The 26,921-nt window shown below is 47.6% G+C and overlaps 2 non-coding genes across 2 annotated transcripts; both read left to right on the forward strand.

The window, feature by feature from the left end:
* The first annotated feature begins 14,494 nt into the window (after window positions 1-14,494).
* LOC130378174 (5S ribosomal RNA) lies at window positions 14,495-14,613 on the forward strand. The gene has a single exon (XR_008894540.1). It is a non-coding gene; the product is annotated as a 5S ribosomal RNA (ribosomal RNA).
* Window positions 14,614-15,041: 428 nt separating this feature from the next.
* On the forward strand, window positions 15,042-15,160 carry LOC130378172 (5S ribosomal RNA). Its single transcript, XR_008894539.1, has one exon. It is a non-coding gene; the product is annotated as a 5S ribosomal RNA (ribosomal RNA).
* Window positions 15,161-26,921: the final 11,761 nt, after the last annotated feature.

A 26,921-nucleotide genomic window follows, 5' to 3' on the forward strand; every position in this document is an offset into this window, starting at 1 on the left:
TCGAATCTCTGGAATGAAAAGGCAGATCTGATTCGACTCTGAAAATTCAGAGTCGGGGACCCTGAATGAATCTGTGTAAACTGGCAGTTTACACAGATTAAGATGTTCAAATTGATTTAAAAAAGGTTAAGCTAAAACATGCTTAGATAAAGTTGTTAAATTGTGTTAAGAAATATGTTTAAAAACGCATGTTGTAATGTTTCAGAAATATTTTTAAAAAATGGGGAGGGGGGGGGGGGGCTCAGCTGAATTTTTTTCTCTGAGGGGGGGCTCACTCTCTCACACTTTGAAAACCCCTGATCTATAGACTACATGTAGGCCTACTAACATTAACAGAATATAACATTTTTCTTATTTCCTCTAATTTGTACTCTTACCTTAGTCATGTCTTTTTTGGGCTTTCCAGTTGACTCCGTCGGGACTTCTCTCGGCTATATCGACTAGTATGTAACACAACTGGTGACCAACTGAAAAATTCTCCTTTGGCGCGTTTCCACCGGAGGGTGCGTTCGGTTGCGGCACGGTTCGCGTTTCCACCGCCAAAAGTGGGCGTGACATGGGGATAAATAAATGCCGCGAGGTATTATTCTGGACAATGGACATGTCGCGTAAAACGTTAGCTTGCGCGAACAAGGAGGTGGAGCATGGACCTATTAAAGAAGACAATACTTTATTAAAGCATGCAATTGTGATGTAGAACAAAATAAAAAGAAAACAAAGTGCTTGAATGATATTGAAGCCTACAGCGATCGTTAGTTAACTTGTGTGGTGGTGCCGTATCATGTTTACCCTCGCGTTGCCATGGTAACGCGATTGCACTCTCATTAGCGGAATCGATGAGAACGCTTTAATGTAAGGTCGCGGGGAGACGAAACTCTGTTCGTTCGTTTGTATATTTTATTTACGTGACCATATTTTTGTTATGTTTGTTTTGGGAATCAGTTCTCGTCGTTCACCTTCGGGATGTTTACGTAGCTGCCGCGGCGATCGACATCCGGCCTACCATGAGGGTACTGTCGGCGGTGGATACGCTTGGTGGAAACGAGGCATTTAAAGGCTCCGCTGGGCTCACGCTTGGCCGTTTCAGATGGTAGGCGACTTCCCGCTCGCGCTGTTGGCTGGCCGCGCGGCTTCACGAGCGCGCGCATGCGTTCGACGAGCACGGAAGCGACAGTTCCACGGGAGTGCGCCCACTTGTCGTGCCGCCTGACAGAATGCTGCGCCTTCTCTCTGTCCGCTCGCCTCTCCATTGAGAATGTATTAGTAGCAGGACTCCATGGCTGGCCATCAGACCCCCCCCCCCCCCCCCCCCCGCAAATGTTTTCTCAACGGATCTCCACGAATCACACAAGTGGTCAATTTTGTCTTCAAAACGGCGAATTTCACCGAAAGGTGACTAGTTTGCATGCCTGTCTATGGTAAACCATGATTATTATTAGGCTTGTATATCTAATGGTAGAAAACATTTAAAGGGTCTCTTATCCTTTCTTATCCAGGGCTGATCACGAGGCCTGGGAGTCTTGGGTCAGAGCAGGAGTTGGGGCCCAACCCCAAGAGCAGGAAGCTACTGAGACAATGCATGCTGACTCCACTTCCTGGGTCCTCGACCATCTCAGTGACCATCTGTTTAGAAGAATTTGTGTTTGATTATGTGTGGACACCTAAAAAACAAGAAACTGCTGAGTACTGTGCTATTGTGTGTTTAAGAAGAGGCTGGAATCTGTTGACGACCAGTAACTCTATAGACCTACTCAGGCTGTTGTCGTTGTTGTATTTCTGCAAGATAAAGTCTTTTGTCAATTCTTGCTCCGGACCCCTCGATTTGTTTTACTCTCTCTCTCTCTTGAATTAGTCTAAGTGTTTATATCTCGATTAATCTTCAACATATTGGCGTCACGAACAGGTTGAAATAGGGACTCGCCAGCTGCCGGGCCAGAGGACGGGACGCGAACGGATCATACGACCAGAGCTCAAGGGTAAGTTGTCTTGCCATATATAGGATAGAGTCGTTAGATCTGTTCTTGCCCCGTCTGAAACGCTCAGCAGCAGGTAAAGTGTCTCTTTGATCAAACAAACCAAAATTATAGATAAATGAGCGAGTGAGAGATACGGGGGAGTTGTTGTTATTTGGTGTTTTGGTGTTTTGGTTAAATAGGCTTACTGTAAGTCCTGTGACTGTCTTGTGGAGGAACGAATTAGTGGAAAGTTCTAACAAGGACAGGGCCAGCAGGCCCGCAGGTCGAAAGAAACAGACCTGTAGGATTTTTTCTGACAGTATCCTATTTGGAGTTGAGTTGTCAGTTGGGAATGAATTCAGTCGTTTTTATTTGAGGAGCTTTCTTGGGATGCTGACTAGTGAATTTTAAATACTCATCTTGGTGCAGTTGACCTGCAGATCCTGCACCAATGATGGTGAATTTCTGATTCCGATCTTGCTATTTTGAGAAAACAGGCTTCTCGCACTTTTTGAATAGATAAGTCTCTTGGTTGGGATACCGCTTCAGGTGATTAGCTAATCCTGATCTTGGTGTTTTGAGAAGTTTCTTGTTTGTTCTTGATCTGTTCCAATGGTTATGTATTTAGCCATTATTTTAAAAGAATGGGCTTGTCGTTTGACGTTCCGTTTGAATGAGTTTGACCCGCTAATCTTCCAATCACGCTGCAGTGTTGGATCTAAAGAAAGGGCCAGTCTGTAACTCTGATCTTGGTGCTGTGTGGCAATAGGTTCTTGTTTGAAATTCTGGTCGATTGATTATCCATCCGACTGTTCATGTTTTAATCAAAAGGCCAGTTTCTACGCTCGGTCAACCTTTTTCTTTGTAATTAATTACAAACAATTCAGACATTTTTCAACATAATATTAAAATTGTCTCTCCTGGAACCGTCACCTTATCGTGGTGGAGAGGTTTGCGTGTCCCTGTGAACCTGAGAGCTGTGTTGTCTGGAGCCTTGTGCTCCTGGTAGGGTCTCTCATGGCAGAGTGGTCTCAGGTGAGGGGCCAGACTAAGAATGGTTAAAAAAACTCCAATGAAGAACAAAAAAAGAGGAGATGTGACCCGGCCCGGAGGAAGCCCGGGGCACCCGTCTGGAGCTAGGCCCAGACGGAGGGCTCGATGGCGAGCGCCTGGTGGCCGGGTTTGCCACGGAGCCCGGTCGGGCACAGCCCGAACAAACTACGTGGCACCCCCCCTCTCTTCATCCCATGGGCCCACCACCTGTGGGAAGACCCGTTGGGGTCGGGTGCGCAGCCACATGGGTGGCAGCGAAGGTCAGGGGTCTCGACGGACCAGACCCGGGCGGCAGAAGCTGGCTCTGGGGACGTGGAACGTCACCTCGCTGTGGGGAAAGGAACCGGAGCTTGTGAGGGAGGTGGAGCGCTATCAGTTAGATCTGGTGGGGCTTACCTCCACGCACAGTCTCAGCTCTGGTACCGTACTCCTGGATAAGGGTTGGACTCTATTCTTCTCCGGAGTTGCCGAGGGCGTGAGGCGCCGGGCGGGTGTGGGGATACTCATAAATCCCCGGCTGAGCGCCGCGGTGTTGGAGTTTACCCCGGTAGACGAGAGGGTCGCCTCCCTGCGCCTAAGGGTTGTAGGGGGGAAAACTCTGACTGTTGTTTGTGCGTATGCACCAAACAGCAGCTCAGAGTACTCGGCCTTCTTGGAGACCCTGAATGGAGTCCTGTATGGGGCTCCAGTAGGGGACTCCGTAGTTCTGCTGGGAGACTTCAACGCCCACGTGGGCAACGATGGAGACACCTGGAGAGGCGTGGTGGGGAGGAACGGCCTCCCTGATCTAAACCCGAGCGGTCGTTTGTTATTGGACTTCTGTGCTAGTCATGGATTATCCATAACAAACACCATGTTCGAACATAAGGGTGCTCATAAGTGTACCTGGTACCAGAGTACCCTAGGCCGAAGATCGATGATCGATTTCGTGATCGTGTCATCTGATCTGAGGCCGCATGTTTTGGACACTCGGGTAAAGAGAGGGGCGGAACTGTCAACCGACCACCATCTGGTTGTGAGTTGGATCAGGGAATGGGGGAAATTTCCGGATAGACCTGGTAAGCCCAAACGAGTAGTGCGGGTGAACTGGGAACGTCTGGAGGAGGCCCCCGTCCTAGGTATCTTCAACTCACACCTCCGGCGGAGCTTTTCTGGCATTCCTGTGGAGGTTGGGGGCATTGAGCCGGAGTGGGCGGTGTTCAAAGCCTCCATTGCTGAAGCTGCGGTGGCTAGCTGTGGCCTCAGGGTCTTAGGCTCCTCAAGGGGCGGTAACCCTCGGACACCGTGGTGGACACCGGTGGTCAGGGAAGCCGTCCGACTGAAGAAGGAGGCCTTCCGGGATATGATATCCTGGAGGACTCCTGACTCGGTTGCAGGGTACCGACAGGCTCGAAGGGCTGCAGCGGCTGCCGTGTCGGAGGCTAAGCAGCGGGTGTGGGAGAAGTTCGGAGAGGCCATGGAGAAGGACTTTCGGTCGGCACCAAAGTGTTTCTGGAAGACTATCCGGCACCTCAGGAGGGGGAAACGGGGAACCATCCAAGCTGTGTACAGTAAGGATGGGACTCTGTTGACCTCAACTGAGGAGGTCGTCGGACGTTGGAAGGAACACTTTGAGGAACTCCTGAATCCGAATAACACGCCCTCTATGTTGGAGGCAGAGCTCGAGGTTGATGGTGTTTCGTCGTCAATTTCCCTGGTGGAGGTCACTGAGGTAGTCAAACATCTCCGCAGTGGCAAAGCCCCAGGGATTGATGAGATCCAGCCAGAAATGCTAAAGGCTCTGGGTGTTGAGGGGCTGTCATGGTTGACACGCCTATTCAACATCGCGTGGGAGTCGGGTACAGTGCCAAAGGAGTGGCAAACCGGGGTGGTGGTTCCCCTGTTCAAAAAGGGGGACCAGAGAGTGTGTGCCAATTACCGGGGTATCACACTTCTCAGCCTCCCTGGTAAAGTCTACTCCAAGGTGCTGGAAAGGAGGGTTCGGCCGATCGTCGAACCTCAGATTGAAGAGGAACAATGCGGTTTTCGCCCCGGACGTGGAACTACGGACCAGCTCTTCACTCTCGCAAGGATCCTGGAGGGGGCCTGGGAGTATGCCCATCCGGTCTACATGTGTTTTGTGGATCTGGAGAAGGCGTATGACCGGGTCCCCCGGGAGAAACTGTGGGAGGTGCTGCGGGAGTATGGGGTAAGGGGGTCTATCCTCAGGGCCATCCAATCTTTGTACTCCCAAAGCGAGAGCTGTGTTCGTGTTCTCGGCAGCCAGTCAGTTTCGTTCTCAGTGGGTGCTGGTCTCCGCCAGGGCTGCGCCTTGTCACCAATCCTGTTTGTGATATACATGGACAGGATATCGAGGCGTAGTCGTGGTGGGGAGGGGTTGCAGTTCGGTGGTCTGAGGATCTCGTCACTGCTTTTTGCAGATGATGTGGTCCTCATTGGATCATCGGCCTGTGACCTTCAGCACTCACTGGATCGGCTGGCGGCAGAGTGTGAAGCGGCTGGGATGAGGATCAGCACCGCTAAATCTGAGGCCATGACTCTTAGCAGGAAACCGGTGGATTGCTTACTCCGGGTAGGAAATGAGTCCTTAGCCCAAGTGAAGGAGTTCAAGTACCTCGGGGTCTTGTTCGCGAGTGAGGGTACTATGGAGCGTGAGATTGGCCGGAGAATCGGAGCAGCGGGGGCGGTATTGCGTTCGCTTTACCGCACCGTTGTAACGAAAAGAGAGCTGAGCCGCAAGGCAAAGCTCTCGATCTACCGGTCGATCTTCGTTCCTATCCTCACCTATGGTCATGAGGGCTGGGTGATGACCGAAAGGACGAGATCGCGGGTACAAGCGGCCGAGATGAGTTTTCTCAGAAGGGTGGCTGGCGTCTCCCTTAGGGATAGGGTGAGAAGCTCAGCCATCCGTGAGGAACTCGGATTAGAGCCGCTGCTCCTTTACTTAGAAAGGAGTCAGCTGAGGTGGTTCGGGCATCTGGTAAGGATGCCCACTGGGCGCCTTCCTTGGGAGGTGTTTCAGGCACGTCCAGTGGGGAGGAGACCTCGGGGAAGACCCAGGACTAGGTGGAGAGATTATATCTCAACACTGGCCTGGGAACGCCTCGGGATCCCCCCGTCAGAGCTGGTCAATGTGGCCCGGGAAAGGGAAGTCTGGGGCCCCCTGCTTGAGCTGCTCCCCCCGCGACCCGACCCCGGATAAGCGGATGACGATGAGATGAGATGAGATTAAAATTGTATGAATCGGTTTATTGTCTGTATTTAAATCGTGTTAGGATTAAAGTTACCTCGGAGATTTTTACGACCCGGTTTATTTTTTGTTGATTCTGTCATAAATAAATTAGGCGGACAGAGAATAGTTCATTTGTTTAAAGTAGTTGATAATCATAAATAAATTAGACGGATAGAGAATAGTTAATTTGTTGGAGTAATGAATAAATGTGTGAATCTTCTTTGACTTAAACATAATCGCGCTGACTCTAACTTCATGTGCACGAGCACACACAGGGGACGAGCAGGAGCCTGTAAGGCAGGGTTGAGAATTGATAACAGTGAAGGGTTGGGGCCACATTCCAATCTTCGGGAGGAAGACGAGCGCTTGGGAAGAGTTCACATTTGTAGCTTAGAGATAATAAAGCATTTAAACTAACTAGTAGGATAAACTCAAATAAATTGTATTAATAAATAGTGTATTTCAGAATAAATAAATGTAATAAAGTAATAATTTAAAATGGCACCAACAGCGGTAGAGATTTTGAGCAAAAACAATCCATTGCTCAGAGATGAGATAACAAGGATCTCTGAGAAATGGGAGAAAGGAACAGCTAAAACAGGCACGATATGGCCCATGGGAGGGACTTTTGATCCAATAATGTGTAGGGACATGGAGGTAGTAATAAGGAACTAACCTTCTAACCTAGAAGGTTCCACTTCTAGGTTTAGAAGTGGAACCTTCTGTTAGGTTCCACTTCTAAACCTAACAGAAGTGGAAAAAAGGCCTTAGAGATGAGAGACAGGGAAAGGTTAGTGCTAGCTTTGTTCGAATTGGAGGGAGAGAGGTGGCGCGCATTACAACGAGTGGCCAGAAAAATAATCACAAAGGAAGAAGAGGCTCAACCTTTGCCTCTGAAGCTTGAGCCACCGCCGTACAAACCAACTAACATGCATCCACTGATAACAGACAACGTGGAATTTAAAGGGGAAGTCACACTAGATGAAGGAGATAATAAATGTAACACACAAGGGAGGGTCAGCGGGGGAAACTAAGGAGAGCACGAAGGGGAAAAAAGGCACCCGACACCCTCCCAGGTAATTATCCCATTCTAGTCAAAGGACAACAGGTCCAATATCAACCGTGGGGTTCACAGGACCTGGAGGGAGTCATTTCTAAACTCCCCAACATACATAACGGGGCGTCAAAATGGGTTAGAACATTTGAGGAACTCACAGTGGGAAAGTTAATGGCAGTGGGGGACCTGAAAGCTCTGTTGGCAAGAGTATTGGGGTTATCTAAGATGGAGTCTGTACTGAGGAATGGAGGGTTGGATATAATGGACGGAATGTATGATGGGACTACGCTTGATTGCTACAGAGTGGCGATGTGGACCACACTCAGAAGGGAGTTCCCGACCCATATCGATCATAAAAATATGAGAGGCCTCCCTATCAACGACACAGAGAATCCTGCATCCTACCTGCAGGCCCAAGTAGACAGATGGCGCATGGAGACGGATGAGGATCCTGAGATCCATCCGGTGTTCTCTGTTATGTTTAGAAACTCTGTGATAGAGATTCTACCTAGCCCAATCAAAGTTAGCTAGATGATGTGGTTGGACTGGTTACAAATAAACCACATGGAGACTTCTGCGACCATGTGGTTCATGCAGTGGAGAAATATTGGCAAAATAAACACAAAATACAGGAACAAAGCAAAGAGGTGCAGAGGAAGCTATCTCAGCTTCAGTTGGAAGAACTCACAAGAAGAGAAAAAGAGAAGAAAAAACAGGCGGTTGTTTCAGAGCCGGTTGAAACAATATTGCAAGCCGTCCAGCAGGGCGCACCACAAACCAAACCTCCTCAACAGGCATTCTCTACCCCAGTACAACAGCCTCAGAGCCAATGGTCACCCACTCCACCATTCATATACACCATTCAGATACACCTACATAATACTGGGAACCCAATAAATGGGAATAGGCATAATCAGAATAAGGGGCCCAAAGGTCAGTATATAAACAATTTACAACAAGGACACCAAGGACAGTTTAGAAACAATCAACAACAAGGATCCCAAGGACAACGCAGAGGTCCTTTAATATGCTATGGGTGCAACATGGAAGGACATATTAGGAGGAATTGTTTGGCTAACCCTTATCCACCACAGCAAGGACAGGGTAACAGCTATCAGGGAAGGCAGGAACAAGGAGGGTAGCTACCAGCCAGGTCCCTTTATAGGTTAGGGATACTAGGGGTGCCCAGAGAATCCAGGGGGAGGGTCAGCTTGTAGCAATCACAAAACAAGCTGATGAGGAACCAATACTGCAGGTTCTGATAAATTATAGAGGCACGCCAATGAGGCCCACACTGGAGCCACTTACACTTGCGTAGGTCCAAATTATGCCTCTCACCTCCCATGGCAGGAAAATTCACCAAAACTTTAGAATTCTCGGGACACACGCAGTTAATACCTACGACAGCTACAAGGATGACAATCTGAGAATTCTTATTTTAAGTTGTATATGTGAGTGAGTGAGTGAGTGAGTGAGTGAGTGAGTAAGAGAGAGAGTAAGAGAGACTGTATTCGCATTGTACTGAATAGATTATTTGTGTGCTTGGATGTACTCTGTAAGTGGTCCCCTGAATGTAAACCTATGTCCACTGTTTTAGAAAAAACGTAGAACCACCACTGGGATTGGTGATTCTGTGGTTCTTGGGAGACTCTCCAACGCGTCGGAACACCATTTGGTATATATCATTACATCTTGGTACACAGAGCACTGGTGAGACAACGGGTTGGATCATAGGGAGAAGGTATTTGGAGAAGGGAGAGGGAATGTAATAGAAAGCAAAAAGGGCGGACACGGACCGGCGCAGAGGTAATAAATCAGCGGAGAGGAGCTGGGGGTCGGTTTAGCTCAGGAAGTAGAGGGTGTCTTGTAACCGAAATGTTGCTAGTTCGATCCCCATCCCTCCTAGCTGAGTGTTGATGTGTCCCTGAGTAAATTACATGGTGATCACAGGATTTAGGAATAATTATCTAGACTCCAAAACATGAGCAATTAGCGTTCAAAATTGTCTGCACACCACACTCCACAGGAGTCAATGGGTTCAATGGCGCCAGGGTAAAAGTGACTCATCAAAGAGGAGCGGACCAACCCATGGATTCTGCATGGATAGGTGGTTATTTTGGTGCTTGGACCTGACGAGGTCTAGGTGCCAAGATAACAACACAAATAAAATATTTCCTTAGAGATTATGATAAGTAATAGACAATTTATTAAAAGTGATCTTATAATTTAGAAAAAAAAAATCGGCAATACTTAAAAATTAGACCAAATAAGTATGACAAAACATTATCCAATGTCTAATTTAGGTTATCCACAATGACAAAATGTCATTTAAAATAAATAAGCAAAAATAAAATAAGAAAGGCTGTGTGTGTTCTCGTGTGTGTGTCGGGGCTGCCAAGGTAGGGGAGAATCCTCTCCTACTCAGAGTGATGGGATACACGAGGGGATACTGAAAGCATACTTCAGATAAAACAACATGGTTAATCAGTAAATGGAAACAATGTATCAATTCAGTGTTGAATAAACTAGATAAGGACAACGTAGAGGGTTTGGGTTTGGTATAGTAGTAGTAGTAGTATAGTAGTGAATCATAATGTGGAAAACACTAAATGCAATCAATAGGTAGAATAAAAGGTTTAATTAGGTTGTCCAATTTAAATAGATAGTGAAGGCAATCGGGTAGGATTTGAAGAGAATTGTGATTTTGAGTAACGATTAAGACAGAAGTGAGTCGCCCAATATTGACAATGCAAGTTTTAATATTGTGTTTTTTGTTTTCTTTCACATCTCCCTAGTTAAAGACAATAGGTGGATTGACGCCACATCTGCTGGGAAGGAGTCATACATGCTATGTTGTCAAATTGGATTCGGAAGTAGTGGGTTTACCTTCAAATGCCACTAATGCTGTTGCAACACTTTAATAATTTAACTCTGATAAATTATCTTTTGTTTATAGTCGCCCTGATGTGTATTCATTAAGCACACACATGGCTGCATAAGGCAGATGCGGCTGAAGACTCTGTCTCCATCCATCCACTTTGCGATCTATACCACCATATAGGTGGGGATTGATCGTATCCCAGGTACGGCATCCTCCAATAAGCCAGTATGGAAGGCGGGTTAGCCAACGACGGGGTAAGATCCACCTTGAAGCCCGGGACAACCTAAAACAGGCACAGTCACGATTACTTGGCAGAGTCAATGTGAGCACTGGCTCACTTGATCATGGAGTGACGAACTGCAACCATCATAGGAAAAGCCGGCTGATGAAAAGGTGGAGGGGGAACAGGAGTCAGATATGTCGCTATGGCAGCAGAGCATGACTTTGGAACAGCGTGGTTTCAGGCGGCTGATGGTAAAACCCACCCATATTGGGCTTTGGATTTGGACATACTAGTTTCGATTTCCCTTCCCAAAAGATTGGTTTCCAGTTTGCTGATGCTTAAGGTTAGACGTTTCGACGTTGGTTGCACCAACGGCGTCTTAGATTTGCTTATCATTTAATGCGCATGGTTTTGAACCATTGCGCAAGGGGGGAGGTATTGAGGAGAATTAGGAAAAAAAATTGAAAACAAGGTTTTTCTTCACCATACTTGCAAACAATGATTGACATCCAGCTAAATGTGTGTGAAATATTTGAAAAAACAGTGTTCAACAGATGGGTAGAAGCAGTCCCATCAGAAGACCAAAGTGGCGGCTACGGTAATCAAGTTTCTGACTAAGAAGTCATGCCAAGGTTTGGAATTCCGTCACAAATTAGCTCAGGTGATAGGCAGCGTTTTATTCAGAAAACACTCAAACAAGTGATTTAACATCTGCATGTCAAATAAAGACTAGTCCGTGTCTACATTCCTCAAACCACAAGGTATGGTGGAGAGAGGAATGGGACGCTTAAGACAAAGATTAACAAAATTAATTAGAGTACTAAATTGGAGGACTAATGCACTACGACTGACACTTAGGATGGGATCGAGAACCGGTTTCTTGTTTCAGAACCGGTTCCGAGTCAACCGATTCCTGGAATCGTTAGCAAGCCTGCTAACGATTCCGCTTATCGGTTCCGGACACGGCAAATGCGTCGTGACGTCACACACACGCTGCTTGATTTGGTTCAGAAACGCAGCAAACATGTCGCCGCCGAGGAAGAATCGCATTGTGCGTTCACACCAAACGCGACGGGGCGACAAGATCCCATACAAAGTGAACGAGAGACGCGTATAAGGGCGAGTGTTTCGCGGGAGAAAACCGATGACAAGTTTTTGTCGTGATGACAGCCAATCAGCGTTCAACAGCGTGGATAACTGAGTGACATGTGTAACGTAACAGCCAATCCGCGTTCAGCCTCAAACTCAGTGCAGTGTCAGTCCGGGTGAACCGCGGAATGGAGGAGAAAGTGATTGTTGCAGTTTGCGACTCCCGGAGGCTCTATAGTATAAGTATATATATATTATATCTATATTATAATTGTATATATAATATCACGGCCAACAGCTCCTGGTCGCCTCCTGGGATTGCCGTAAGCGTGGGTAGCTTCCATAGGGATTAATTCTCGGGTTTGTTTACCGGCATTGCTATGGTTTTCCTGTCTTGTGTGTTCCAACGGTTATTAGGTGAGGCCCATCTAATAAAATCTCCTGTCTAATCACTGCTTATTTTGTTTATGTCAGTTTAATTTTGTTACAAAGTTGAATGCAAATGAGCACTGTTAGAATTCCAAAAGGCACAAGCTCTTACTTGGCTGTTTTCAGGTCCTGTGTTTTAGTTGTATGGCACATAATGATGGCATTTGGGCTTAAAAAGCGAAACCATATATCTTTTCGTCTAGACCAATTGATTGAAAATGTACAATTTCCTAATACTAGAAGCACTTCTGATCAGATATTAAAGAGATGTAATGCAACAAACCATTTACTTATTTCGTCACCCAATGAGAATTGATAAGAGAATCGATAAGGAATCGGATCGATAAGGCAGAATCGGAATCGTAATCGTGAAATTCCTTATCAATTCCTCCTACGACACTATAGTTTATCGCACGTGGTCATTTCGAGGGCCTCATAAAGGACCTCCATTAGAACAATTGGAACTGAATTAAGAGCGTTATATGGGACAACTAACTGGCATACACAGGCTTATTTTTCACCAAAACAACGGATAAAGACAGCGTTCGAGAGTGGAGGAGGAGCCCCAAGGGGGTGGAGCCAGTGCCAAGTGTATCTCAGGGTGTTCAGAGAAAAGTGGAACGAGCCCATGAAAAGAACCATACCAAGTCACCAACGCAACACTAACGCCATCCAAGTGGAAGAATTGCCACGCTGTTCCATCAACCACGCACAAAGCCGCTCAAAACCCAGTCCAGGGGATGATCGTGAAGAGGAGCCTACGCAGACACAGCCTGGGGCTGACCAGCTGCCCAGGACCAGATCCGTCGAGGGCAATAGATACAGCAACATGATGATGCTGAAAACGGGGAGCCTGTTCCTGATCCTTTACGGGTTGTGCCAGATTCCGCTGGCACAAGGACAGACCCCGAGGAAGGATAAAACCACGGAGACAACACAGACCTGGAAGAGCCAGGAATCAGGGGCTGGTACTGAAGGAAGCCAGAGAGAATATATACTTCTTAAAGCTGTGGCTTGGCAGAACAGACAGGCTTTAGATTGGCTTTTAGCAGAAAAGGGGGGAGTTTGTGCTCTTATAGGTGAAATGGGTTGTACCTTCATTCCAAATAAAACTGCCCCAGATGGATCATTCACACTTGCGATGAACAACCTAGAGGAGTCGGGTGACTGGGAGAGGATGCTCTATGGGGAGATAGATTGGAGTGAAACTGGAGAGGAGACCGGAATGTGAGAATCGGACATCAGAAGGAGGTCCTATTTTCTTAACTGGTGACCTCTTCATGTGAACCACAACCATTGCGGACAGTTTGAACAAATGGACATTGGACTAAATGGGTTTCAGGGCTGGTGGCTGCAAACAGAAGCAACAACCACAATGCCCAAACCCCCCACGTTTATATAGTATACCGGTACATGACGATAATCAGAGCTATCCAAATCTATGCAAGCTTGTTGACAATCTTAGTTTTTAATTTATTTATTTACTTATTTTTTGAAATGTCATTTTTTGAGTTTCATATTTTTACGTCATATATTCTGAAATGCTAATTTTCAATGCATGCTGAGAATACTATGTTATGTGTGAAGTCTAGTACGACATTTGATAGATCTTTTTGCCTTAAACAGGTTTAAAATCCTGAGAATTATACAGGTTGAGATCCCTGAACATGCTTAAAGGTTTTTAACGATTATCAAATGTAGTGCAAAATCTTACCTAAACGACTGTTATGTTTTGTTGTGGTCTTGACAGCCACAAGAGGGGGATGTGTGGTAGAAATTAATGAGTATATTCTATGGTAAACCATGATTATTATTAGGCTTGTATATCTAATGGTAGAAAACATTTAAAGGGTCTCTGGATTCTTATCCAGGGCTGATCACGAGGCCTGGGAGTCTTGGGTCAGAGCAGGAGTTGGGGCCCAACCCCAAGAGCAGGAAGCTACTGAGACGATGCATGCTGACTCCACTTCCTGGGTCCTCGACCATCTCAGTGACCATCTGTTTAGAAGAATTTGTGTTTGATTATGTGTGGACACCTAAAAAACAAGAAACTGCTGAGTACTGTGCTATTGTGTGTTTAAGAAGAGGCTGGAATCTGTTGACGACCAGTAACTCTATAGACCTACCCAGGCTGTTGTCGTTGTTGTATTTCTGCACGATAAAGTCTTTTGTCAATTCTTGCTCCTCTTGATTCTTTAGCGCCCACTGTTTTGGAGAATGTAAGCAACATAAAGACATTGGCAACGTCTCTTCAAACTCTATTAGTGAAAAATGTGGACAGTGCAGTGACTCTGCCAGCAGGGAGCAGCAGAGAGCTGCAATGACGGCGGTCCACCTTAGTCCATCCCAGGTTTTGCAACGCTACGTTTCTTCAAAAGATCACGCAAACGATGACGCCCAAGCAGTGTAATGCATTGCGTTCAAATATGTAACTCTGAGTCTGGAATAACGTATTCATTCATTCATTATGGATCTAATCATTGTTTCTGTACAAGTCCCGTCTCTGGCCACGGCAGCGCTCTCACTCCTTACGTCCTCCTCCTGTATAAAAGCTAATATGGTCAAGTCTATACATGCTTACGGCCATACCACCTTAGGCACGCCCGATCTCGTCTGATCTCGGAAGCAAAGTAGGGTCGGGCCTGGTTAGTACTTGGATGGGTGACAGCCTGGGAATACCAGGTGCTGTAAGCATTATACTTTTTCAACTCGAGCTCATTGGATGCAATGGCCTACCGTGCGTTGATCTTTAGCGCCCACTGTTTTGGAGGATTTAAGCAACATACAGACTCTGACGACGACGTCTCCTCAAACTCTATTTGTGAAACATGTGGACAGTGTAGTGACGTAGCAGAGAGCTGCAATGACGGCGGTCCACCTTAGTCCATCCCAGGTTTTGCAACGCTACGTGTCTTCAAAAGATCACGCAAACGATGACGCCCAAGCAGTGTAATGCATTGCGTTCAAATATGTAACTCTGAGTCTGGAATAACGTATTCATTCATTCATTCATTATGGATCTAATCATTGTTTCTGTACAAGTCCCGTCTCTGGCCACGGCAGCGCTCTCACTCCTTACGTCCTCCTCCTGTATAAAAGCTAATATGGTCAAGTCTATAAATGCTTACGGCCATACCACCTTAGGCACGCCCGATCTCGTCTGCTCTCGGAAGCAAAGTAGGGTCGGGCCTGGTTAGTACTTGGATGGGTGACCGCCTGGGAATACCAGGTGCTGTAAGCATTATACTTTTTCAACTCGAGCTCATTGGATGCAATGGCCTACCGTGCGCTGATCTTTAGCGCCCACTGTTTTGGAGGATTTAAGCAACATACAGACTCTGACGACGTCTCCTCAAACTCTATTTGTGAAACATGTGGACAGTGTAGTGACGTAGCAGAGAGCTGCAATGACGGCGGTCCACCTTAGTCCATCCCAGGTTTTGCAACGCTACGTTTCTTCAAAAGATTACGCAAACGATGACGCCCAAGCAGTGTAATGCATTGCGTTCAAATATGTAACTCTGAGTCTGGAATAACGTATTCATTCATTCATTATGGATCTAATCATTGTTTCTGTACAAGTCCCGTCTCTGGCCACGGCAGGCGCGGCGGGCGGGCGGGCGGGCGGCGGGCGGGCGGGCGGGCGGGGGCGGGCAGGCGGGCAGGCAGGCAGGCAGGCAGGCAGGCAGGCAGGCAGGCAGGCAGGCAGGCAGGGTGCTATAATAGGTAAGGTAAGGTAACTTTATTTGTACCCGAGGGTAGATTTGGTTGCAGGTAAAAGAATTGCAATAATGCTCTGGGAGGACCCAGAGCCGGAAGTCCCGGCTTTTCTTGAGGTTGCTGCGGACAACACCAGCAGTGTGCTGGAACCTTTTCTGAAGGCCAAGTTGGCCTCAGAATTTCTACGAGACGAGGTTGTTTGTCCCCTATCAGCGGCATGCTGTGATGGCGAGATGGCATCCCTCGAATTCACTTTCGACATTGATGGGATTGTGTTGGAAGTGAGGGAGCTCAGCGCCCTCAATGCCGGGGTCAATTTTTTGACGATGGAGTGGCCCCCAGTGGTGGTTCCCCACTACCACTTCATCAAAAACACATCGACTCTGCGGGGCTCAGCGGAAAGGAGAAGCGAATGCTCAGGCATGTACATGGCACCTACATAGCCATTACAGACGGGGGTTCTTTATGAACCTCACAGTCATGCCATTGAACGTGGTCACGGATGACTTCCGGAGCGACGCACATTATGGGGCTGTTCAAGCACGGGCCATATCCTGTCCTTCAAGGACAGAGTGAAGGCACTTGGCCCGAAGGACAAAGGTAGGGCCACAGTGAGGAAAAACAATATTTATGATTTTTCCAAGTGGGATGTCCTGCCCCAGGACCAGGGGTTCCTCTTGGGGATCCTCGATGAGGCCATTGCTGGGGAGACGGAGAACCAGGACTTCCAAATCTTGAAAACCCTCAGCAGATTTGGCCAAAAGTCGGAGGAGCCCTGGTATTGCGAGGTAATGGCCGCCAGGGAAGCAGTGGAGGCATTTTCTATCCATGCTGGCCTCACTATTTCTAGTGCAGATGAGGGCACACACCTCATGTGGTCTCGGGGGGGGCTGCAGGAACTGGTGGGGCAGCGAGGGCAGCTGTTCAGCTGCATGTCCATGTTTCAGGCTGCCAATTTTGCCTCCAGCCTGGATGCCCTGGATGCTGATTGGTCTGCTGAGCTGAGCACTGACATCCCTCACAGGAAGCTTTCAAGGGCCTTCCGCCACCCTGTGAGTGGCTGCATTGCTGTGTGCGGGCACATGCAACAGGTAACCTGGCGCACATCGGGGATCTGGAGGAGAAGTTGGTGGGCCAGATGTCCATGAGGCTGGAGCAGGTCTGTAAATACAGGGCTGGCGTGGAGGGGGTGCCTGCGTCCTTGGAACCACAGAGCCTTTTCGGCCTGAAGGAGCTTCGGTGCCTTTTGAGGACCAGGCCGCTGGTGGTCCCCTTCAAGGACACTGCTGACGGGAGTGGGGTGGTGACCGCATTGAGGGCGTCACCAGCCACTATGTGGTGAACCTAACCGGCCTGTTGAGGAACAGCAAGGGACTCGGGGGGTCTACCAGGCTGAGCTGGCTCTGGAGGAGGTGTTCTGGGGCCACCCGCTGTGCCAGGAAGACAGAGTCTATTCCGTCAGCCTGGGGACCGCGAGCATTGACGCCAACTCCCTCACCCACTACAGAGGCTTCCCTGCCCAGGCCCTCCCTTCTCCCTTCTGGGATCGAGCCGCCACCCCTGAGAAACTGGACCGGGGACAGGGAGCAAGCAGAGCGGATAGAGCCTTTTCAGATTTTGTGAGTCCATCGAGGGGACCGTTCCGGTGCTGGGGGTTGCACTGTGGATGGTCTTCCTCGAGGACTGCTACTTGAAGACGTTCTCGAACCCGCCGGGGGGCGCTGCAGGGACCGCAGCCACCGGGCAAGGTTGCCAAGTCGTTGGAGGTGGAAAAGGTGACAGAGGACCTTGCCACCCCAGTGCATTTGGTCGGGCAAGGGAAATTGCCAAGGCCAAAGGACATGACATTAAGGACCTGCTGACCCAAGGCCTGGACCAGCTCGACCTGAAGTTCCTGCCCCATTACACCCTCAGGGACATCAGAAAGAAGAAAGTGCTTTCGTGGGAAGACGGCAGGTTTGTGGAGGTGCTGAGGCCCGGGCAAAAGCCCTGTGCCGAGAGCTGGGCAGCAGGCTTGACGGAGGCGGTCTGTAGGGAGATCGAGGCCAGGTCTCTCTCATTCCCGAAGAACATCGAGGTGTTCAGGGAAAATGGCTTCCCATGGATGCGGCAGCTCCTACAGCGGCTCTCCCCGCGTATGGCGGATAAAGAGAGGATCATTGTCCTCACGTTCCTGTCATGCGTGGGGATGTTGATGAGGGGGAGTATGTCGTTTACGAACACCTCAAATCCCTCTTGGCTGAACTGCCGATCCCCCAGTCGAAGATGGTGAAGATGAGGATTCAGGTTGGGTTCCAGGTTACTCAGATCCGGAATGCTACCATTTTTCGGCTGGACCCAGACATCAGCACGAAGCACAAGGGCCTGGTCCACCGGCCACAGATTGCACCAAAGAGGAAGAGGGAGGAGGAGGATGAGGAGAAGGAAGAAGAGGTGCTGGAAGACGTCCAGGAGGTGGATCAGGAAGAGGAGCAGCCAGTCCAACCACGGACACTTTTGAGGGCCATACCAGCCAGCAGCCGTCGCGCGTGGAGCGAAGAGGAGCTCCGAATGGCTGACTGGAACGAGCCAGACTGCAGCAAGAAGGCCTTCCAAGATTACATGACGTGGCGTGAGGGCTTGCGTGCCCCTGGGAGCACCACCGCAAATATGCAGTGGGGCTTCCATGGGCCAGACCAAATAGTCCAGGGGTTAACCCTAACCCATAGATAGAAATGAAATGTATATAGCGCTAAATATGGTACTCTAAGACGCTTTAATAGTCGACCCTTAAATTCCGAAGATGGAGTGTTGAACTTGAGCACGACGAGTAGGATGCTTTTATTGTTTATTATCGTCACTATATATTTATAAAGGACTAATGTTCAACATTTGTCGGACGGACGGACGGATGTCCGTCCGTCCGTCCGTCCGTCCGTCGGTCGTGTTGGGAGTAACGCGTTACAAAAGTGGATCTATTATTATTATTCCTCATGTCGGCCCCCGTCGTTTCCTAACACGACAATGTAGAAATGCTCAAAGATGTTTAAAATATTAACTTTCTCAATGACAAATGCGTTACACTTTTTCTATTTTAAACAAACACATCGAAGTACAAAACATCTAGTTCCATAGATAGCTGTGGATGGACACGCACATCAGCTGGTTAGACAAAAAGAGGTTATAAAGTGCTTGAGATAAAATGTTTATAAAACCACACATATTAATTTTCAATAATGTAAAGATTCTTTAAATTCACATTGATTTTGTAAAGGTTGCCAACTCTTGTGTCCATATTGCGATGGTCGGCCGTGATCTATTATTATTATTCGGCCGTGATCTATTATTATTATTCCTCATGTCGGCCCCCGTCGTTTCCTCCACAGGCCTGTCCCGAGCAGGCACCTTGCTCCCTACTTCATCCACTCGACGGGCTTCCATCAAGTCTTCAGGGCTTGGTGGTTGCGCACTGGGTTTCAAATCAGGAGTGGCCTTGTTGGTGTCCATATTGCGATGGTCGGCCGTGATCTTCGTTCTCTGGGTTAGGGTTAGGTACGGACACAAGGCTTTCTTTGTTTTACGGGCATTTATAGATCCAAGTGTGACCGGCTGAATCTGCGTTGTGTTTGCCTGCAGTCAAAGTGTTAATTTTGTTTTGCTAAATCCAGATTTTTTTTTCAGTCCTGATCTTTTGGAATTGGCTGCAAAGATAGGGCACACAACACGGGCTTGGGTGCCTTCTTGGGGGCTCTTCTTGGCCGCTTCCTTCTTGTACATCAGTATTAACAGGTTTTGCAGTCATATAGATATTCAGAGCTCTGAGAGAAGATGGGAACATAATCCAACAGGAAAAGGCTTGCTTAACAAAGCATGGAAAATTAGATTCACCTGTCGAGAGAACAAAACTGCCTCGTCATATAGCTAGAATAACTACTGTATTAAGGAACAGCCTATAAAATAAAAATACACAAGGATGCACAGAAAACATGTACCTTTTTCCATCAACTTAATAAAAAGAGTTTGAGGTTACAAATTATAATTACATTTGACAAATTACTTATTCTTAACAGACAATTCAATTAAACATTGAGTAAAGTCACCCTAGACCCCTGAATCAAATTTGTTACCATCGTCCCCCATAACCAACAGTGGTATTCATGCAGGTATTCATTCCTGCCATATTTGAATGGCAGGAATGAATACCTGCCATTCAAATAGCCTATTCACCCCTCTTATACAGGAGCCTAGAGCTGAAGACTATCGTCGTCGTTACCATCGTCCCCCGTAACCAACAGTTAAGAGGCACCAAGGAATGAATACCTGCCATTCAAATAGCCTATTCCTCCAATGCCTCCCAATGCTTCCTCTTGATTCACCAATCTGATTCAAAACTAGAACATAACAAACTCCCATAAGATATTCAAGTAATTTCAAATCACACAATAACTTAGACCTCACCCGCAGAGGGAGTGAAAAAATAACGCCAGACCCAGAGCTTTACAGTGTTAATATACACGTTACAAATGAGACCCATTCTACTGACTCAGTGGAACAGATTGCACCATCCGGAGATTTCACATCAAAGATGTGAGGATGAGAATGTGCTGCTAATGGCTGCGGCTGCCCTGTGAACCTTGCACGTAGTAAGTTGGTGTGACAGTGATGAGTTTGTTTTGTAGTTCTGGCTTGGACACTGCACAGTGTCGAACAGCTCGCGAGAGATGTACTCCTCCGGTGCCTGATAGGTGATCTTTGGCCGAGAGTAGGGTGAAACTCATGGCTGCGGCTGCCCACTGTGAACCTTGCACGTGTAGCGGTTGCGTGCTCTCTCGTTGCGTTGTGTGATTGAGACCACGATGGAACCATTGGCAGCCAGCCGTTTATTCTGGTGGAATATTTGACAAAGAAAATGTCAAATATTTTTTAATACAAATGCAGCACAGAACTTTCTACTGCTGTTTAGAGGGCCCTCTAGTGGCGCTTGAACGCTAGTCCTCTAGTAGCATTTGAGTGCAATTGGCGCTTGAACACGTCAGCATCCATCGGGAGAATCGAGTGAAAACACAAGGAGCGCAAACATAAAACGTGAAAATGAAACATAAATTAGAAAATTATGCAAACGATTATGAGAACATTGAAAAAAAAAAAGGGTCCCTTTTGTATTACAAAGGCATTCTTACAACATATGCTCACACACTGTTTAAATTTTTTTTTTATCAATATGCATGGCTTTGGGGGTGGGGGGGGGGGGTAGGGGGTCGGGTCAGGCCACGGTGTCCCTCTTCAGGATCCTCCAGCGGTCCTTCAGCATGACGCCCGTGTGGCCGTTGTAGTCGTGGTCCAGCAGCATGCGCTTCCAGTTGCCCTCGCCGTGCTTCCTCACGGCCTTGGTCAGAACCTCGTCCAAGAAGGGTGTCCACTTCTGAAAACAAAATACCATCAGCACATAAAAGCAGGAGCTTTCAGCAGACCCTCGTCCATGAAGGGCGTCCACTTCTGAAAAAAAATTAGACACAATCGTCACATGCATCGTCTGGTCGATTAGCAGAAGCTTTCATCAGGAGTCTCCAAAAAGAAGTCTCAGTCCTCGGCACACCTCTTTGATATTCAGCCTATTCTATATTCTATTCCTCGTTCAATAAAACTCTTTGGGGTGAAGCATCTCCACACAGAACCTTATTGCCAAACAGGGTCCTCAACACGGATCAGAATCCCACATGAGGCTCACCTTCCGGCCCTTCTTGGGCGGCGGGGCGGGGGCGGTGGCGGCTGGGCGGACAGCCGGGGGCTCTCTGCAGAGACGGTGGGAGGGGAGAGTGAGGGGAGCTCAGCTAGCACCAATCAGCTTCAAATACTTATGCCGCGGCCACACCAAACGCGCTACTCGCGTTGGATAACGCGAGTAACGCGCCTAACCTGACGCTTGATCATTGTGTGGTGGTTCAACGCTTCCAACGCGTCAACGCTGCTAGATGAGCCCGCCCATTTTCTCCCGCTCATTCTCTTTCCAAAACTCCACAAATATGAAAGTCACCACCATCGCTGCGCTGTATGAGTTGTGGAAGTTGGAAGAGAGAAATAAACCCAAACGCCGTCGTGTTTGGGTGCATGAGATCATGCGTAGGCGCTCAGAGCTGGGTGAGTTTCACCACCTCCTCTAGGAACTCCGCCTGGATGACGGCCGGTTCAAGCGGTATTTGCGCTTGACTGTCGCCATGTTCGATGACCTGCTAGCCCGGGTTGGTGCCATGATCTCCCGTCAGGACACCAACTACAGGCGCTCCATATCAGCGGCGGAGCGCCTGTCCATCTGTCTCCGGTAAGTTGCGGTTTCATAGGCTAATTACTCTTATTAAAATCAGCACATTCTGTAGTCATATACTATCGGAAAGTGCATTCATCTATTTCCAATGTGTTCTTTATATTTGAGTAGTGACCCATTTATTCAAGCATCGTGCACTAGGCTCACCCATGGCATAGGCCATTGTAACATGAAAGGCAATATTCATTGAGTTAAATTCAACACAAGGCAAAAGAAAGCGTGCTGACATGACATGGTGGTGATGAGTTGCTTTCCCCATTGCACCTACCTGCTATTCATTTTTCCTGTCAATGCTCCACCCAGTATTTCAACCTAAACGCAAATCTTCATACATGCATGTCACCAGAGTTTTATACAAACAAAATAAAGAAATGCATCATGGCTCAAAATATTAATTAATATTATACTTTGTGAGTAAATTCCACATTGACCTCCTTGTCATGCTTTTGAAAGTAAAATAAGCTGATGCAAATCCACTGTAAACACTAGTCAAGACATTTACCTGTTGCAGTGCGATAATTGGCCTACAGATTTGCTATACAACTGAAATTATCAATAAGGCTAAAATAAATTATTCATAGTGATGCAGATTCCTGGCTAGTGGTGATTCGTTTCGAACGATCGCAAACAGCTTCCGGGTCGGGGCCTCCACCGTGGCTTCCATCGTCTCGGATGTGGTCACGGCTATTTGGGACTGCCTGGTGGCAGGAGTTCATGGCTGTGCCCACTGCAGAGGAGTGGAGAGTGGTTGCAGAGCGGTTCGAGGAGCGGTGGAACTTCCCTCTCTGCTGTGGCGCCATAGATGGGAAGCATGTATTCTGGAAGGCCCCTGCGAACTCCGGTTCGCAGTTCTTCAACTACAAGGGAACGTTTTCATATCGTTCTCTTGGCAGTTGTCGACGCAGACTACCTGCGTCCGGGTCATCGATGTGGGGGCTACGTGAGAACCAGTGATGGAGGAATTCTGGCCAACTCTGCATTGGTCAGGCCCTCCACGCTGGCGATCTCAAGCTCCCTGCTGAGAGAGAGCACTGCCGGGGGCTGAGCACGAGGACCCCTGCCTCATGTGTTTGTAGCGGACGAGGCCTTTCCGCTACGGGACCAACCTCATGAGGCCATTCCCCGGACGCGTACTCCCACCAGAGCAGGCGCGTCTTTAACTACCGTCTGTCCCGGGCTCGGTTGGTGGGGGAGGACGCATTTGGCATCCTCTCCTCTCAGTGGCGGATTCTACCGGAGATCATCGAGGTCCATCCTGAGCTGGCAGAGAGATGCATCAAGGCCACCTGTGTGCTCCACAATTTCCTCCGCAGAACGCACCACAGCAGCAGTGAGGGAGTGCATCCCGGGTGGTGCGGTGGAGCCTCTGCCAAGGCTGGGGAGAGTGGCTATTCGGATCTGCGAGACCTTCACCTCCTACTTCTCTGAAGAAGGAACCGTCTCGTGGCAGGGCGACATCTAGTGCAGTGCACAAGCAACCCCAAAACGGCTCTTTTAGGAGCCACCCACACAAAACATAAGCAGCAATTCCTTCAATATTATTAAGTTGTTAATAAAATTGTTATATTAAGTAGCAAAATGTATGTGTATTTGTGTACCGTGCATGCTAGATCTTAAATCACTCAGAGAAGAGTTATTAAAAATATTTTATTTACAAAACAACATAGAACAATATATTATAAATGTAAAACAGAACACAAGAACAAGAACATTAACATCTTCCTAAAAAAGAAGCTGTTTGTGAGAAAGGATTTACCTAACTAACTACCTTTCTCACAAACAGCTTATTTTTTAGTCACAGCAGCCCAGTTCTTTCCCTGGAGAGATTGTCACCACCACTCTTGCTTATAAGCAGGAGCATAATTATATAGGTTCCAAATTAAGGTGAATTGGGTGGCGTCAAATATGACTTTGTGAATTGGAATTTCACATACTCCTTTGCGTCTGGTGGCAAACTCTTCAGGGAAGGAAGTAGGCCGTTAAAAACTGTGCGTCTGCGCAACAAACTCTCCATCCCTCTGCAGGGCCTGGAGGATGGCTCCTGTATCGGGGTGTTCCCACATGGTACCCCGCTTGCTCTCTTCCTCCCTGTATGAAATGTAAAACACCATAATTTGTAAGTTAGTGCAATACTACCTTCACAATTGAAAAGCCAAAACGTTATCAATACCCTGTTTAACCTGCATGTGTGGTTGGTTGGAAGTGTCAATTATAGTAGTAATCCGTTAACAGTATTCATATCAGTTAAAGCTTAAACGGTTAGCAATAAACATAGTTGACACCTGATAATTAAGCTATACAACTTTGTCCTGTACATACCGCTCGGTGGTCTTGGGGCAGGGGCAGGGCCCAGGGCCCAAGCGGCAGGAAACATCGACAGGGTCCGATTCATTTCCTGACAGCTGATCTGTTATTGAGGTAAGAAGTCTTGGTTTTTTTTTTGGCTTGGAGATATACGAGTGATCTATATTACAGCACATTAAAGATGGAGACAGAATCGTGCAGCACTATAAACCTTTCCTCAATACAGAATGTGGCCATAATGCAGAAGCTGTATATCGTATACGTTCACTTCAACAAACCTGTATTGTGCGATGGCCCTGCTGCTGCTGCTGCCTCATCACGCTCCTCGTCTGCTTCTCCTACCCCTGAAGTCTCTGCAGCCCCGTCATCCTCTATCTCTACCTCCATCTCTGCACACCGAGGAAGGTTGCTGCTGGTCTCCTCGGTGTGACAAAGGGGTCGAGGAAGGACAGGACCGCAAAGAACTTCCATTTCTTCCGTCCTTGCCGCTGACCCGCTCCTTTTTCCCTCCTCTTTCTCCCTCCTTTCTCCCTCATGTACCTGTCCTGAGGGACTTCCTTTCCTGCGATATACGTCCACTGACAAGAAAGTAATATACATATTAAGTTGTGTAGCCTGACAAGCGGGATAGTCTGTTGTAGTAGTATCACTTATATTAGTGCTAACTGGTGCTACCGCTAACCGGCGCAAACTTGTATCATAGTAAACACACCGATAGCTGAAGCCAAGCATATACAAATTATTCACTCAACTTACCAGGAATCCCCGTCTCCTGGCCCAGGACGACCCACGCCTGCTCCTTTTTAATTCTGTCCCTGTACGACACCAGCGTGGTGTCATACAGGACAGATTGACCGCACACCGCCACTATAAGTGCGTCCTCCATTGCTTCTTTCTGCTTCTGTTCCGTCTCCCAGTGACGTCGGGTCAAGCTCCAAGCTGATTGGCTATCGCGGCTAAGCGCCACGCGTTGGAGCGTTGAAAGTTCAGATTTCTGAAACTCCAGGGCGTTGGGCGCGTTACTGCATTTACGTGCGTAATTACGTGCGTCTGCCGCGCCTAACGCCCCTAACGCGACGCTTCAACGCATGCGTCTACGCGCCTATACCAATGGTTCCCTATGCAAAATGCCGAGTTTGGACGCCCCTAACGCGAGTAACGCGTTTGGATGTGGCCGCACCTTTAGAGCAGGGCTCTTCAACAGGGGGTCTGCGGAGGTACGGCAGGGGGGGTCGCGAAAGTTTTTGTTGATTAGACATTTTTTTTATATTCCCCCCGCAATTGTTTCCACAAATCGAAATGTCTTTAACTACACTTAACATGAATCCAACACATTAGCCGCGTTTTACATGAACACTTTTGATCCGATGGAGAGAGCTTTTCTCTGCCTGCTCCTTCAATTAAGAAGAGGATAGTTTAATATGAAACACAATTTTATACAAATATAAGTAGGGGGTCCCCGCTCCATCTCTCCGTCAGTTTGGGGGTCCTTGGCTGGGAAAACGTTGAAGACCACTGGTTTAGTTTATTTGTTTAACAAAGAATTAGTCTCACCATTCAACATATTTAGATTGGAAGTTGTAACATAGATTTGGAATTTCCTTGTGCTGGCTCCTTGGAGAAGAGGCCCTCTGTGGCCCAACGGTTGGCCAGAGAGGTAAAGGAGAGAGTGGGGATTTCTCCCAGAAAGAGCAGAGGGCAGTCATTGCCCTGAAAAGACTAACCGTTTTTAGTCATTCACAGCGTGGTCTTACCTTCACAATGACAAATTAACAACACAAATGAAAAGATTATCCATGGAATAGTCCCTTCCATTTCGGTGGAAAACTTTCCAATTTTTCTGTAAAATATTAGCAGTGATACATCCTTTTAGAAGTTCACGTGAATGTAAAATCTCCAAGGTGGATAGGCAATCTTCATATATTGTATTTAGCCAGAGAAACGCTTGTGTACTCTCTGGCTTTACAGAGAGTGCTGTAAAGCCAGAGGCCGAAGCCACCGGCCACCTTCACCCCCAAACCCTTCCTCTTAACGGTTTTACGCCCTGTTGAACTCTCTCTTCAAAGTTCTTTTCAACTTTCCCTTACGGTACTTGTCGACTATCGGTCTCGTGCCAGTATTTAGCCTTAGATGGCAATTAAAGTGGCACAGATACACTGATTGAAGATGTTCTCAGAGAAGCAAGCAACAAAGTACATCTTCCTCCGCTCTGTGATGAGGAAGATGATAAGAAGATAAGCCCTGCTTCTCCACTTGTTCTTCAGGTGCTCTATATATTGGTCAGGATATTCATCTTTTGATTTCCCTAAAATTGGCATTGGACATGATGATAATCTATTGCCGTACGGGGAAGGTTCGGGACTCAAAGAGAAATGGTTCTTCCTTTCAGTTTGTATTCAATTTATTTTTTCCTTTTTTTTTATGTTTGTTTACACAACCTCGTCTATTGGTAAGGTGCATGCCCCGTGGTTGTGAGTTTGAGTCCGAGACAAAAAACAATCTGTGTTTTCTTGGGAGTATTTTGTAGTTGAAAGGTGGACAAAGTAGTGTTTTAGTCTCGTATCATCTGTCTTCCCGTGGTGGTTTAGCAGCGGATCCAGACGCTCCCATTGGGATTTGATAAAGTGGTCTTTGCCTTTAGCAAACATGGAGAATAAAGCTATTGATCACATGGATA

Source organism: Gadus chalcogrammus, unplaced genomic scaffold, assembly GCF_026213295.1.
Source record: "Gadus chalcogrammus isolate NIFS_2021 unplaced genomic scaffold, NIFS_Gcha_1.0 GACHA068, whole genome shotgun sequence".
NCBI classification, from domain to species: domain Eukaryota; kingdom Metazoa; phylum Chordata; class Actinopteri; order Gadiformes; family Gadidae; genus Gadus; species Gadus chalcogrammus.